The sequence below is a fragment of the Rhinolophus ferrumequinum genome, chromosome 20, assembly GCF_004115265.2.
Source record: "Rhinolophus ferrumequinum isolate MPI-CBG mRhiFer1 chromosome 20, mRhiFer1_v1.p, whole genome shotgun sequence".
NCBI lineage: Eukaryota > Metazoa > Chordata > Mammalia > Chiroptera > Rhinolophidae > Rhinolophus > Rhinolophus ferrumequinum.
The window spans coordinates 48,526,100-48,540,316 of record NC_046303.1 but is presented as its reverse complement, the minus strand read 5'-3'; the positions used below and the strand labels follow the sequence as shown (position 1 = coordinate 48,540,316).

General features: G+C 39.2%; 1 protein-coding gene across 3 annotated transcripts in view; it reads right to left on the bottom strand.

The window, feature by feature from the left end:
- The window catches only part of KMT2E (lysine methyltransferase 2E (inactive)), a 72,574-nt gene extending 67,461 nt beyond the window's left edge, over window positions 1-5,113 (bottom strand). For all 3 annotated transcript variants that reach the window (XM_033088266.1, XM_033088268.1, XM_033088267.1), the window contains exon 1: window positions 4,767-5,113. The gene's annotated coding sequence lies outside the window, so the exon portion shown is untranslated. The remainder of the gene's footprint in view (window positions 1-4,766) is intronic.
- Between the last annotated feature and the right edge of the window lie 9,104 nt (window positions 5,114-14,217).

The window sequence follows — 14,217 nt, the reverse complement described above, 5'->3', positions numbered from 1 at the left end:
ACATCAGAAAAGAATTGTGATTGTGATGTTGGACATTTTCAACGCAACAAACAGCTTAAATAGTTTAGGTAAATAACCAAATCAGATTTTCAATAAAACTGTAAAATTCACCTAACATACAAAAATGGTTTTCCTAAACTGTCTACAAATAAAATTTGATTTATGAGCTGTCCACAAGGAAAAAAAGAACTGATTTTATATTACGTGAAAATGTGTATCAAGTGAAATAAGACCAACTGTTTTCTTGACTCTGATTTAAGTAAAAAAAGCATACTAGTTACCAATGATTAATAAAAACTCATATTCTTAAAGATACAAATAAATCTAATTAACTTAGCCTGAGTCACCACTATTTGATTTTTAATGTAGCACTTAGCATGAGTGTTCACAATAACAAAAAACAACTTCTTTGGGTTAATTCCTACCTCTTTATAAAATACTCACTGTTTCATTGCAACAGCAAAATGTTTACAGTTAAATACTCTCTACTTCAAATTTAGTGCACTAAAAACAATTTTCAACCACAAATATTGCTCTTCCATATTAAATAAATTTTTAAGTAATACAAAAATATTATCCTTTCGGTATTAGGAAAAAATGAGGCTCCTCCCCACATGTGTACATTACCAAAAAGACAGGAAAAGAGTAAAAACGAGATAGTAAGCCACTTCAATCTTAAACCCAGCCTAAAAGCTAGCTAACATTTATACGCAATATCTCACATAGTATCCTTTTTATTTTGCCAGTCAACACACACAAAAAATAATTTTACTATGAAGTAAAAATAGTTATATATTCAACATTAAAAAGTAGGTCTCACTGTCTACAAGTATTTAACATTTATTCTAACACATGACATGAAACAGTCCCTTGATCACCATGAATATTTGAAATGTAAATACGTTCTCTTAAACAAAAGCTTTAAATTCAACAAATAATTGAGCCCCTATCATCTGCTAAGAATAGATCCTTTGAAGATAAAACTATTATACATAATTAAAATATTTTTTAAAAACAGCATCTTTTAAGAAAATTCCATGCTAATATTTCTTAAGCAGTTTTTAATAACTTTTCATAGTCCTATTGGTTTTATACATTTTAAAGACACAATGGTAGTATACATTTAAGTCCCAGTAGTAAATTCCAGAAAAGCAGGGCTGTTAGGATTTACGTAATACACTTTTTAAAAAAATAAAACCATAGGTTTAAGGGTTTGATGCATGAAAATATCTACATTATTATTAGAAATAAGAGATCAATTTAAGTTATAATTTCACTAAGACCACTAAGGTATGTATCGAGGGGAAGAATTTCTCCTAACTTATTAACTGGCTTTTTTCCTCACTTCCTCATTTTTAGATCCAAGAAGTCTTAGAACTTACTGTGGTATATATGGTAAAAATTCTCTGGCTGGAAGCTGTGGGGAAGACAGAGAGCCAAAATTATAGAAGAGTCATCAGAGACCTAAAGAATTGAAGGGAAATGGAGAAGCCCTAATAAAGGTTCTAAACTTAAGTTGAGATCAAAGGGATCCTATAACTTACACTGACAACAAAAGGGAAGTATGATCAAAATGTAGTCTCTAAAAATAAAATTTGCTCTCCAATTACATTATGATTTTCTACAAATCCACTTAAACAGATAAACAACTAATCCCTCAAACTCGGCTATCCTAAGAACAAAGACCATTTGACTAGCTTCCCCCCAAGGGACCAAAACTCTCTGGAAACAAAAATTATGCCTAACCTTTTTTTGCCTTGACAATCCTAACTTATAATCTTTTGGGGTATACATTAATTAAAAAACCCAACATTTATAGTCATGTTATTTATAAAGTAATCATTTAAAGTGCAATATACTATAAAAAAGCCAGTCTCATTTTACAGGAACCAAAACTGATATAAACAAACAAACAAAACCCAAAGCAACAAAGCAGGCCAGTATGAAGAAAGCCAGTAGAGTGAAGGCAGCTTTTCTTATAATTTCTAACTTGACATTGTTTGTTTGAAGCCAAATAAGTCCAAAATGCTTTTTTGTCTAGACCTGACCAAGGTCAAGAAACATGGGTAGAGACAGTGCTCCTTCCTATGGCTACATAAACCAAATTTCCCTAAGAGTATACTGATTTCCTACATTAGATAGTAAATTTAAAGTACCAACCTTCTGAATCCCGGTTCTTAACCACTTAGTCTTTAAAATAAATGCACAATCTTTACACGGCAGTTAAAGGATCTGGATTTATATGATCACTCAGCATATTACAAATGGGTATTGACCCCAAATCCCTACACAAACTCTCCTACTACCCACAGCATTTCATTTTATAATAAAATATTTCAGAGATTCTAAGTAAGGTTGTGTGCTCAGTCTTCCATGATAAAACTCCCTATGCCAGTTATTTCTACAATTACTTTGCAGAACGGAAACTTAACATCAATCTAGTTAATGTATGAACTTCATGATTCTCTTATTCTATGTAAATACTTTAGAGCAGCATTTACAATGGAATAAGAGAATCATGAAAGGGTGTATACTCTCCAATCTTTTAAAGTACTACTAGGATTGGAAGGCACTCATCTTTTTCAGTTGCTTCACAATCAGAATGGTCATTAAATGCCATTAATGGCTCACTCATATCTCACTGCTTAGTTCAGGCCAAAAAGATCGACCTCCTACTAGAGATGAATTCTAATCACACTTTTTAGAATACAGTTCAATTGACAACATTTCATTTTCTGCCTCAATCTATAAAATTCTGAAATTAGCACAAAGTGGATTCAAGACCCTATTATGCTATGGCCTTCATTTAAAGACTATTAAAACTGACTAAACTCCACATCCCATCCCATAATAGATAAGTTGACATGTTTGGCAGGGAGGGAGGCTCAAGAACTAAAGCCTTACTCTTTCACTTATCTGACAATATGCCATAAGAATATTAAAAGGCAGAAAAGCATGGAGTGTCACTTTACCAAATAAATTTTACACAATCAACTTAGAACATTCTTAAGGAATGCTTAAATAAATGGAGAAAATGGATGCAAAATTTAATAGTGAGAAGAACAAGCATCTCCACACCCAGTGAAGTAACAGGTTTAGGCTTGTTTGTACAGCTCCCTAAAAATTAATCTGAGAGAGTACAAAAACCAAAATTCATAAAACTGGTCAAGAGTTGGATGGGAAATGTTTCATTCTAGATTAAAATGTCTAGTCATACAAAGCAGATTACACTTAATAAACTTACCAAACATTTTAATTTACTTTGGCATATTGAATAAAAGATGCTTGGATTAAACCAAACAAAAACTATTATTTGTTCCCAAATAATTTTTTTTAATATTTAAGAACACCCAGCTTCACTATTGAAATTTCTAACGTTACCTGAGTGTTTTTATTTTTTTCAAAAGTGGTGTCATTTTATTTGCCTCTCAGGAAAAAAAAAAACCAATAAAATTAAGCAACTAAAACACAGCATTGTAATTTGCAGTAAAATCAACACATGTTGTAAACGGTTTTTGGGGGGAAAAGCCCAGTCTTTTCATGTAAACATAATAAGCCTGTAATATGCTGCAGACAAACGCACTGCATGGGGTGTGGAGGACCCGAGCTGATTAGATTACCACAACATCAGCCTGGGGCCGCCATTTTTAGAATCTGTAAAGGACAAAAGAGGGAAATTTCACTTTTTACTCCCCATCTCGGAAATTAAAGGAAAAACCGGGCTATTTTCCAATTAGGTACTGATGTCTCCAGCCTAGAGTTGAATGCACCTCACTTAATTCTTTCCAAGGTCTCCCGAACTCCAAACACCTTACGTTATTCACATCTCTAAAAAAGGGGGCAAATAGGAAAAACGGGGTTTACTCTAAAGCTAACGCTAGCGATTTCTCTGACTTTACATTGTATCATTCTTAAGACAGTGTCGAGCAAGAACGGCTCTCTACGGAACTAAGGCCAATGGAAGAGAGCACTCCGGATTGTTTTTTCTCTCCCCCTTCCTCAGTTTAGCACAGTGAACCGTTTGTTTCTCTTCTGTGTCTGCTGCCACAGTGTTGGTGCCAATCCCTTGGTCAAAATAAGCTTTTCAGAAATGGGCCATATTGTGGATTCTAAGCCTTCGGTCCAGTAAAGGACAGCGATAATGCAAGAGGAGTGGGGGAGGAGACTGGGAAGGCTGGGTACTGGGGGTGACCACCTCAGGGGCGGGTTTACCTTCTCTCGGGGAGGATGAGATGTCTGGGTCTCCCACAAAGGGAGACAGAGACCCAGGACATTCTCTTAACCCCCTTCGTATTGACGAGAAAATTATACCAGAGGCCGCCAGTTAAGAAATGGAAGAAGAAAATGAGGCCTGTACGGGTTTTCAGCACCTGAAAAGATGCGATGGAGGAAAGGGAGGGCTGGCAGCTCCTGGGACCACTTCGACACAAAACCTACTAACAGTCTACAAGCCTCCCTCCTCACCCAGGCGGCCTTCACAGGCTGCCCAGCAGGAGTGCGCCCCCTCCCTAACTCCCACTCTCAAGGGGGTTTAACTGCCAGTTTCCCATTCCCCAGCCCTAAAACCCGCCATAATGCTCCCTTTCTAGGGACAAGGAACAGAAAGCATAAATTCGATTCAAACGAGCAACGTCTTGCTCCACCCAATACACCTGAGAGTCAACGTCGACCCCCCCGCCCCAAGGATAAAGATGAGAAGGCCCCCTCCCCCTTGAAACACACGTTCCTCCACCCCACAAACTCCCAAGGAGACGACAGGCACTGACCTGTGATGTTCACACACCAGACACCCGAACCCCGTTATTTGCTCGACCCCCAAGGAGTCTCTCCACACCTCTACGATCAGACGACCCCTCGACAGCAGCCACTGCGGACACCGGACCCGGCTCCACACAACCCCTCCCCAAACAGCAGCGCGCAGCCTCTTCGCCAGCAACCGAGGAGTAGGGGAGGGGGCACCGAGATAGTCAGCAGGAACGTAGAGGCGACGGCGAGGCTGTTCAGAGTGTCTATGCCCCCTCTGTTGCCGCTCCCGAACTCAGGCACGGTCTCCGACTCGGCCCCCTGCGCCCGCTCAGTGTCACTGCCTCTCTCTCTGGGAAAATGGCGGCGACGGCGGCGGCGGCCGCGGCGGCGGCCGCGGCGGCAGCGGCGGCAAGTGCACGGGGCCCGCCCGCCCCGCTCTGCAGGGGCAGAGGGGGAGGGGACGAAGGTGCCTGCCGCCATTTTGCTTGTGGGCTGCCGCCCGCCGTTGCCTCTCCACAGAGGGTCGAAGATAGTCAACTGGAGGCAGAAAGGTGGACAGAATCCCCGTCTTTTTCACAACAGATGCTTTCAACAATTCACGGAAGGTTTGGGGAAGTTTCGATATTTGGTAGGATTGGTTCTTTACTCCTTTTCCCTGAGTAGCCCTCAAGTCTGGATACCGGTGAGCTTGGGCACGCCACTACTGGGTGGAAGGATAACAGTAGGCCCTGGGAACGACACCCCCTCCCATCACCTTCCTAAAGCAATGCATTTCCTCCCACTCCTCAAACCACCTCAGCCCCCACCTCCCCTCCCCCTCCCCACTCTGGCCTCCAGCGCTGGGTGAACTCGGTTAGGGTGTAAATCGACGCCCACTAGGGGCTGAGGAGGCTCCAGTGCGCAGGCTCCGGGCACCGGATAAAAAGCGGAGCTGGGGAGTCCAGCGCCGTCTCGATGGAGGAGCGAGAAACAGAAGAGGTCGGGGGGAGAAGCAGCAGGGAAAATACAGCCACCGTCAGCGCCGCCTCCCTGCCACCGTGTATCGGGGTAAAAAGCTGCCGTTGCTGTCGGTGCAGTTGCCGTTGCTGCCTCCTACTTCTCTCGGCCCAGGGGAAGGATTTCCCCGCCGCCGGCGGGACAATGCGGGGAGGGGAGCGGGAATTCCTTTATGTGGCGGTGATTCAACGGGGGAGGGACAGAGAGACGGTTATCTCGGAAGAAAAATGGGGCAGGCCAAAGAATAAAACAAGGGTTTCCCCCACTAAAATGGCATGGTGATTCCGGCTCTTGTTTTCGGGGTCTTTCCCCGAAATGGCGGTTTCCGTCTTCTTGCCCCTTAGCGACCCAGAGCGTTTGATGAGCGGAGTGGGGAGAGGCAGAGGCGGTCCTTGCAGCCAATCAATGCTTGATGTGTTCTGTCGGGCGCGTGGTGATTGGCTAGCGATGACCTCATGCTGCAGCAGCGGGTGGGGCCAGGGCCGTCGTGGGAGGCTGTTGCAAAAGCAGAGAGGGAGAAGTGACGATGGTGATCGCTGCTGTCGCGGCCGATATGGAACCCAAGCAGTGGCGAAGGGAATCTCAAGGCTCTTCCCTGACATTTTCTCCTGTCCCTGCGCGAGGTGAGGGCCCCGGCTCGGCCTCTGCGGAACTTTGGGGCGCTGGCGTGGACGAGGAGACACAATTTCTCCCATGACTTTTGTAACTGCGTCAGGGCAAGATGGCGCTGGGTCTCCTTGGGGCGCCGGGGGAGAGGCACGTCCACCGCCGCCGCAGCGCATGTGACCGGGCTGCATTCCTGTGGGGTTTGGCTCAGACCCAGGGCTGGGGCGGGGGAGGGGAAAGGGCATGGGCGGAGGAGACTGTGGTGCGGTCGGCGTTGGCGGCCTGAAGAGGAAGAGATGACTGAGAGCGCGTCCCCTCCCCCATACCGCTTAACAGCTGCGGCTCCAGAGGGGGAAAGCCCCCGGAGAGACACTCCTTTTGAGGTGTGACGGCTGTTGGTGGAGGAGAAGGTTTGGCGCCCTGTTTTCTTATCTGCCTTTCTCCCTGCAAAGTATACTTACGTAATGTGGCAGGTCCCTAATGTGGAAATCGGAATCAACTGAGTCCTTGAAGGCCACTGGACTCAGCGAAAAGGCGAGACTAGATCCTTGGCCACAACCAAGGAGTATCAATTATTTTCTGAGAAAATGTAGTTTCTCAGATCCGAGTAAAAATTCTATAAATTTGGAAGCCGGCGTAAATAACACCCAGAAACACTTTTAATTTCGTAAAAGTTATAAGAAACCAAAGCATATATCATCTGAATTTTGAGGGCCCTTTTCAAATTTTCTGTACTTCCCTCCCACCCCCGTATCCTCCCTATCTTTATGTTCTACAAGAATGAAATATTAATCAGTGGATTTGGTTTTCTCTTTGAATTTAGGCGTGACACAGAATAAAAACTGCTAGTGTAATCTGAAGTTTTAAGGCTGTTTTCAATACTTCAGTCTTATATTGTCTTTCTGTTGCCCTCTTAATATGGTTTTTTTGAAATAAAAGATGAAATTATAATCACTTGGTAAATGTTACGATTCTTGCACCATTATGAAATATTAAAACCTACTTTTTAAAAAATTTTTCAGTTACAGTTGACGTTTTATATTAGTTTCCGGTGTACAGCATAGTGGTTAGCCATTTATATAGTTTGTGCAGTGGTCCCCTGGTTAGTACCTCCCTGCCACTATGGTAACTGTTGCAACATATGTACTATATTCACTATGCTGTACTTGACATCTCTGTGACTATTTTGTAACTACCAATTTGTACTTAATCCCTTCACCTTTTTCACCCAGCTCCCCAATGTCTTTTCCCTTGGGCAACTGTTAGTTTTGTCCTGTGTATTTATGAGTCTATTTCTATTTTGTTTGTTCATTAATTGTGTTCTTTATATTCCACTTCGAGGGAGATCATATGGTATTGGTGTTTCTCTGTCTGACTTATTTCACTTAGGGTAATACCCTCTAGGTCCATCCATGTTGGAAATGTAAGATTTCATTCTTTTCTATGACCGAGTAATATTCCATTGTACCACAATTTCTTTATCCAGTCATCTATTGATGGGCACTTAGGTTGCTTCTATATCTTGTCTATTGTAAATAGTGCTGCAATGAACATAGGGATGCATATATATTTTTCGAGTTAGTATTTTGTATTTCCTTGGATAAATACCCAGAAGTGGAATTGCTGGATCATAAAGTAGTTCTATTTGTAATTTTTTGAGGAACCTGCAAACCATTTTCCATAGTGGCTGCACCAATTTGCAATCCCACCAACAGTGTAAGAGGGTTTCCTTTTCTCCGCATCCTCCTCGCCAACACTTGTTTGTTGATTTATTGATGATAGCCATCCTGATGGGTGAGGTGAGATCTCGTGGTTTAATTTGCATATCTCTGATGATTAGTGATGTTGAGCATCTTTCCATTTGTCTATTGGCAAATTATGTATGGCAAAAAGTGTATGTCCTCTGCCCTTTTTTAAATTGGATTGTTAGTTTTCTTGGTGTTGTATGAGTTTTTATAAGTTTTATAAGTTTTGTATATTAATCCCTTATCAGAAGTATCATTAAAGCCTACTTTAAATCACTTTTGTAGAAATGTGAACTTTAGTTATAGTTTTTGAAACCTTGCTAGGTGAAGATCTCCAGCAGTTCAAAAGACCTTAAGGTCTAAATTCGCAGATTTGGAAAGAAAGACTTGATTTTGTTTTTGATCATTCCCACTGGTCAAACTAGTGTAGTTGCCATCAACTAAACGTGAATATTTAAAAGACTTCTTGGGTGGTGTCAAGTGAGAGTAGGAAGTTATTCAACAAGGACATTTGCAACTGAAACCCAGTTTGCTTTTTGACAGAACCACCTCTGTTTGGTGCTAGGAGGAAATAGTTGCTGGACCTGAAAAGATAAGTTTAAACTGGGGTCAAAAGTTGTGCTCTTTCCCTCAGTCTTAGTTGTATTATAGACTTGGTAGTTTAGAAACAAGATTGAGGTGTTTAATTTGTGTGTACTTACTAATTTTTGTGGCTTTCTTTTTTAGTGAAGTAACTGAAGGTAAATGAACTGAAAAGTCAGTAATTAAACTGTAAATATTAAGTAGTACAAAGATTTTAAAGTTCAAAGCTTTTTTGTTTTTGTTCACTCTAACTATAAAATGGGCATTTTGCCGGTAAGAACTCTTGAATAACTTCAAGGGTCCATTTGTTACATATAAATTATGTCTCCTTTATCCTCAATAGCAACTTTTATTCCAGCTGAGAATTGAGGGACTAAATGCAAAGTCAGTAGATTTTAAGGTAATTTTTATAATGTTCCTAGCTTTACTGTGCCTTAATAAGAAAAAGAGGCCTTTTTTCAAGCTAATGGAAACCAATCCTTGATTTGTACTTTTAATAAGCATGTGCCGTCGTTTCTACTGCCAAATCCATAAGCCTGTTGAGCTCTAATTTTTCTTTACATTCCTGTGGAATTTTAAATACTATTTGCAATTACTTCCTTTCTTTGAGTACATTCTTGCATTATATGTTCTCTGGGTGATTTCATTTGTAGCTATTATTATTTGATAATGCCCAAATCTCCTTCTTAGAGGTGCAGATGCAATGTTAAGGTTTACAGGGGGTCCCCAGGCTTCCTGAAGTCATAAAAATACTAAGCTTACTACTTGATTCCTAGGAACTTTCTTCACCCATTCCCTCAAATTTATGTTGCTTCTCATCCTACATTTCATTATTTAAGTAAGTCGTGCCCCAATCTTCTTTTCCCTATTTCTGTTCAAATCTAACTGGGTTCACGTAGCAAACATCCCCTAATGGCTAAAATGCATACCATCTCAAATCCAGAGCTGTGCTGTTTCTTACCTTTGTCCACAATACCTGAAGTGCCTCCTCCCACTCCTGGATAACACAACTTAAACCTTTGCCTTTGAAACTCTTTTAAATCCCTACTCCCAAGTAAAATAAGCCATTCTTTGGTGACCCAGCCCAATGCTTGACACCGTTGGCCTGCAGGTGTTCATGTTTCTTTAGAGAATGATAACAGTTAACTAATAGACCATGCAGTCCAAACTGTAAACTGTTCACTTTAACTTTTCAAAAAAATTTGCCCACCAGAGTTTGGAGACAAGATGAAAGGTTACAGAGGCTCAGGCTAGGTTTCCTCTTACAAGATGAGTAGGGAAACGGGGCCAGCCAATGGGACAGAGATACTTCTGCCTCCAAAAAGGTGGAAAGAAAAAAGCTGGCCTTAGTATTATTCAACATCCATGTTTCTCAAATCTAGAGGGCATTTTAACGTACAAACTTTAATGGTATACAAAACCAGTTGATTACTTGGGTTTATAATTCTTTGATTTGTGTGGGGTTTATCACGGTATATAGTACTGCTTGCTCTGATGCTGGAGGACCTAATTCGTTGCGCCTTTGAGTTTAGTTTTTGTCACTTTTCTTCCTGACATAAGTGTCAGTGTTCCAGTCTCTATTAGCTGTGTGTGTTTTGTTTGTCATGAGGTTGGCGTTCCAGTATCAGGGCTTATGAAAATTGTATGCAAAATGAAGCTCTGCAATAAGACTCTTAGGAGACAGATACAAGTATTATAGCATAAACATCGATGATCCTTTTGTCTGCTCTTAAAGCTTTTGGGGTAAAGTTTAAAGTAAGAAAATAATCAGAATTAACCTATGACTTTCACTGGATTTTGTTTTTGTATGAAATTTTCTTCTGCCCACCACAGCCAACTTTAGTGTCTTCTAAGTGTAGAATGAAAAGATTTGTATATGAGAATTGTTTGAACTTACACCATTAAATATACCTTTAAATGTTAAACAACATACACAGCCTGACTAGTATAACTTCTGAAAAATGAGTTAAATGCTATCTCTTTCTTCCTGGGCAAGGTGTTACTCATGTTAACACTAAACCTGGAATCCATGTTTGTAAATAGTAGTCAAAAAACTTTCAAGGGTCATGGATACTTTGAATCAACTTGAGTTATTTTTAAGAAGAGAGAAATAACATGTTGATTTCTAAGTATCCAAAAAATATACTTTGAATCAAACCTGAGTTACTTTTAAAGAAAAGTAATGTATATTTCTAAGTATCCAAAAAAAAAAAATACATTTTCAAAGTTACCTGCTCTCTGCCATCTGAAAAGATAAGGCCCTTAATGTTTAATAGGGAATTTGGTTTGGAAACTGAAGAAACTTAAGAGTATTCTGCTTCCACCTAAATGAAGCAAATAGGAAGGTAGCAAAAATTTACAGAGCCTGCTCTCTCCTCTGGAGTGATTTCACAGTAGATTTAGTAAAAAGGGCTCTTTAACATCCAAGGTAAACTTTAGTGTCGAATGTAAAAATAGAGCCAGTGATAAAGAGCTGTAAAATCTATTGGTGAGCCTCCATTTGCTTGGAGGAGTGGTAGTTTAAACAAAACAAAATTTCTAAATGGACCTAGTTTATTGACTCCACTAGTCTTATTTTGTGATTGTGTTGTTTTTTTAAAAGAAAAATTTTACGGCCTTTTTTCTTCATTGCTTATGTTTGCATAAGCATTGAAGGATGCAGTTTATCTTGTATTTGTATTTTTTATAAAAGAAAATTGGGTTTGGGGTTGTTTTTTGTTTGGTTCTTCCTTGTAAGCGCACCACAAAGCAGAATGTGGCAGGCAGCATTGTGTTTGAGGTATAGAACATACCTTCAGTGAACAACTATCTTTTACATGGTACTTGTCCAAAATAAATTGGTTATCGACCTCTAAGGTAAATGGTGATTCATACAACTGAAGCTTAAATTCAGTTAAATTAGACATTTATTCCTAGAGATATTACTTTATTACTTATCCTTAAAAGTACTTTTAAAAATTCCCCTCCCAAAGTATATTGATATTTGTGTCTCAACTTTAAAACTATATTCTGATTTTTCCCCTTCAGTTGTTTTCTTTCTGGGACCAATTGGAACTCCAGCTCTAATTTCAATCAAATAATTTGCTTTCTTATCATATTTCAGACACACAAAATATAATTGCTAGCCCTTGCATTTTCAGTTAGGTTGACAAGATAAACTACTCAGTAGTTAGAACCTTTGAAGCATTTATATCTAAATGTTTACTTGATAATTTCTTCCAGCCTTTATTTTACCTTTTAAATTTCAGTGCCACTTCCATTTCTTCATATATAGCTTGGTGTGTTGCTGACAACTTCAAATAAATATCACTGGTTAAGAAGTGAGAGTATAACAGTTGGAATTAAGGACTGAGGAATTACAAGTTTTTATTTTGATTTTTTAATCAGCAAGGTATGCCATACCAGGTCATCTGGATACTAGTTTCTGAGGGTGGGGGGGGGTGGATTACAAAAAACAGTGCTCTCTGAGTGCCCAGAAACATGTTTAATGCTGTTGTATTATTTTATCTCAGCTAAATGATAATCTAACCCAAGGTGGCAGAGCAGTGATTTCAACACCTGTCTCTAACCTCACCAAAGTTCGTATTTCTTGCTCTAGTTATACTGTGTGAATGAAGACTTAGTTTTGAGCTGAGAAACAGGACAGTGAAGTGTGTTAGGACTTGCTTTAAATCTTATCTACCTTCAACTCAGAAGGGACTGGCTCTTAGAACCTTTAGTGTACTTGGAATAAGAAGAGCCTGAATGAAAGAGAAGGAATACTAGAATAAAGCAGGTATATAAGACGTTGCAGAAACATCTATGCTTGTTGCTTGGAGAGAAGAAAGAACTGACTTTGAAGAAAAATAATTATTTGACATTTGTTCGTCTTGAAAGATACAATCAAAGCTTAGCAAATTCAATCGTAGTAGACAAATCTAGCAAGAAAGCTGACGTGTCCACATTTTAGACATAAAAGAAACTGATTCCATTTTTTTTTTAAAAATAGCTAAATTATATGCTGGTACATACTTACGTGAGTCTGGTTAGACATAGTAAAAATAACTTTTTTTTTTTAACTATCCTAAGGAATACCTTTTACTAGATTTTTCTATAATGCACAGAAAAGGTCGCATGTTTGAATATTTTTTTAAATGTAAATGATTTTCTAAGGAGTGTAGATTTTTTTTGAGCCAAGTTCTGTTTTGTTTTAGGATTTTAGTTTGTTTTTAAAACTGAGATTTTCAGTTATTCTTCACCTGAGGAAGGTTTCCTCTTTCCTTAGAAAGTAAAATAGCATAAATCACTTCCAAAAATTGTGAAAACCACGCACTTGTTTAATCCTCTCCAACTAGGTTGCTTCTACCACCAATGACTCGATTGCTAAGGGGCAAAGTAACATGGATACTTGGTGAGCACATGAGATGGTTTAGCAATACATCAAACTCTGAATTTGTATAAATTGCTATTAATTTGTTAAATACTTGACTTACAGCAAAGTCAGAACATAGCAAATAAACTAGTAGGAATTTATAAACCTCTCCTTTTACATATAAAAGTGCATTCACTGTAGCTTATTTGCACCTCTCCATCACATACTTACTCCCCATTATGCCCAGTGCCTTTTTCCTAATGTCTTTTCTTACAAATTTTAATACTTTTATGTGAAGAGAGAACTTAATCTTCCAGTGTAATCTAATCCCTCATTTTCAAATTTTTAATGAAGGAAGGCTATGCTAAGATGACAGCTCACTCCTGAAGAAAACTTATTTTGGAAAAGCAAGAAGTGCCAAATTATTTTTTCTCATTCTGTACAGTAGTATAAACCTGAAAAGGCAGCAAAAATATTCACTTTTCTCAGGTTCATATGATAACAGTATGGTAGTCTATGCATCACTCTCTTGTCCTAAACACAACTTGTCTAACCACATCTATGCAAGACAGTCTGTGGCTACTCTCTACCTTTATTCCCACAGTCTCACTTTATGGTCAGTTAAAGGGCAAATGAGAGTAAAAAAGATGAGAGGATTCATCAAATGAATGATGAAAGAATCCTTTAGAAAGTTAAATGACTGAGGAGATATTCTGCCAGTAATGTCTGAAGTGAAAGCTTCACTTTGTGCCTGCTTTGGATTTTGTGTCTAAAAGTTAACTGGCTCCCTTTTTCCACAAACTCAGCCTTTTGTGTAAATTTTGTTTCTCCTAAGGAATAAGAAAAGACTATATGCAATTATTTGCGTTTGTAACATTTTGTCCAAGTTCTGTATTATGTGCTCCAGATGTGGGTGGTCTTACATAATCTATAACGTTTGATTACTTAGAACATACCTTCTTAAAACTCCTTGGTTTATATGTTAATACTGGTTACTAGTTGCCACTTCTGTCCTTCCTGTTTTCGTTAGTTGCTGTCTTCTGCTGCTTAATTTTGGTAGTTCCCAGTGTTATATCCCTAGCCACCTTTTCCTCAATTTTATTAATCAGTTCCGCACACCGTTACCTATTGATGACTCCAGAATTTATAATCTCTGAACTCAAATGGAACTACTAAATATAGGTACGTGAG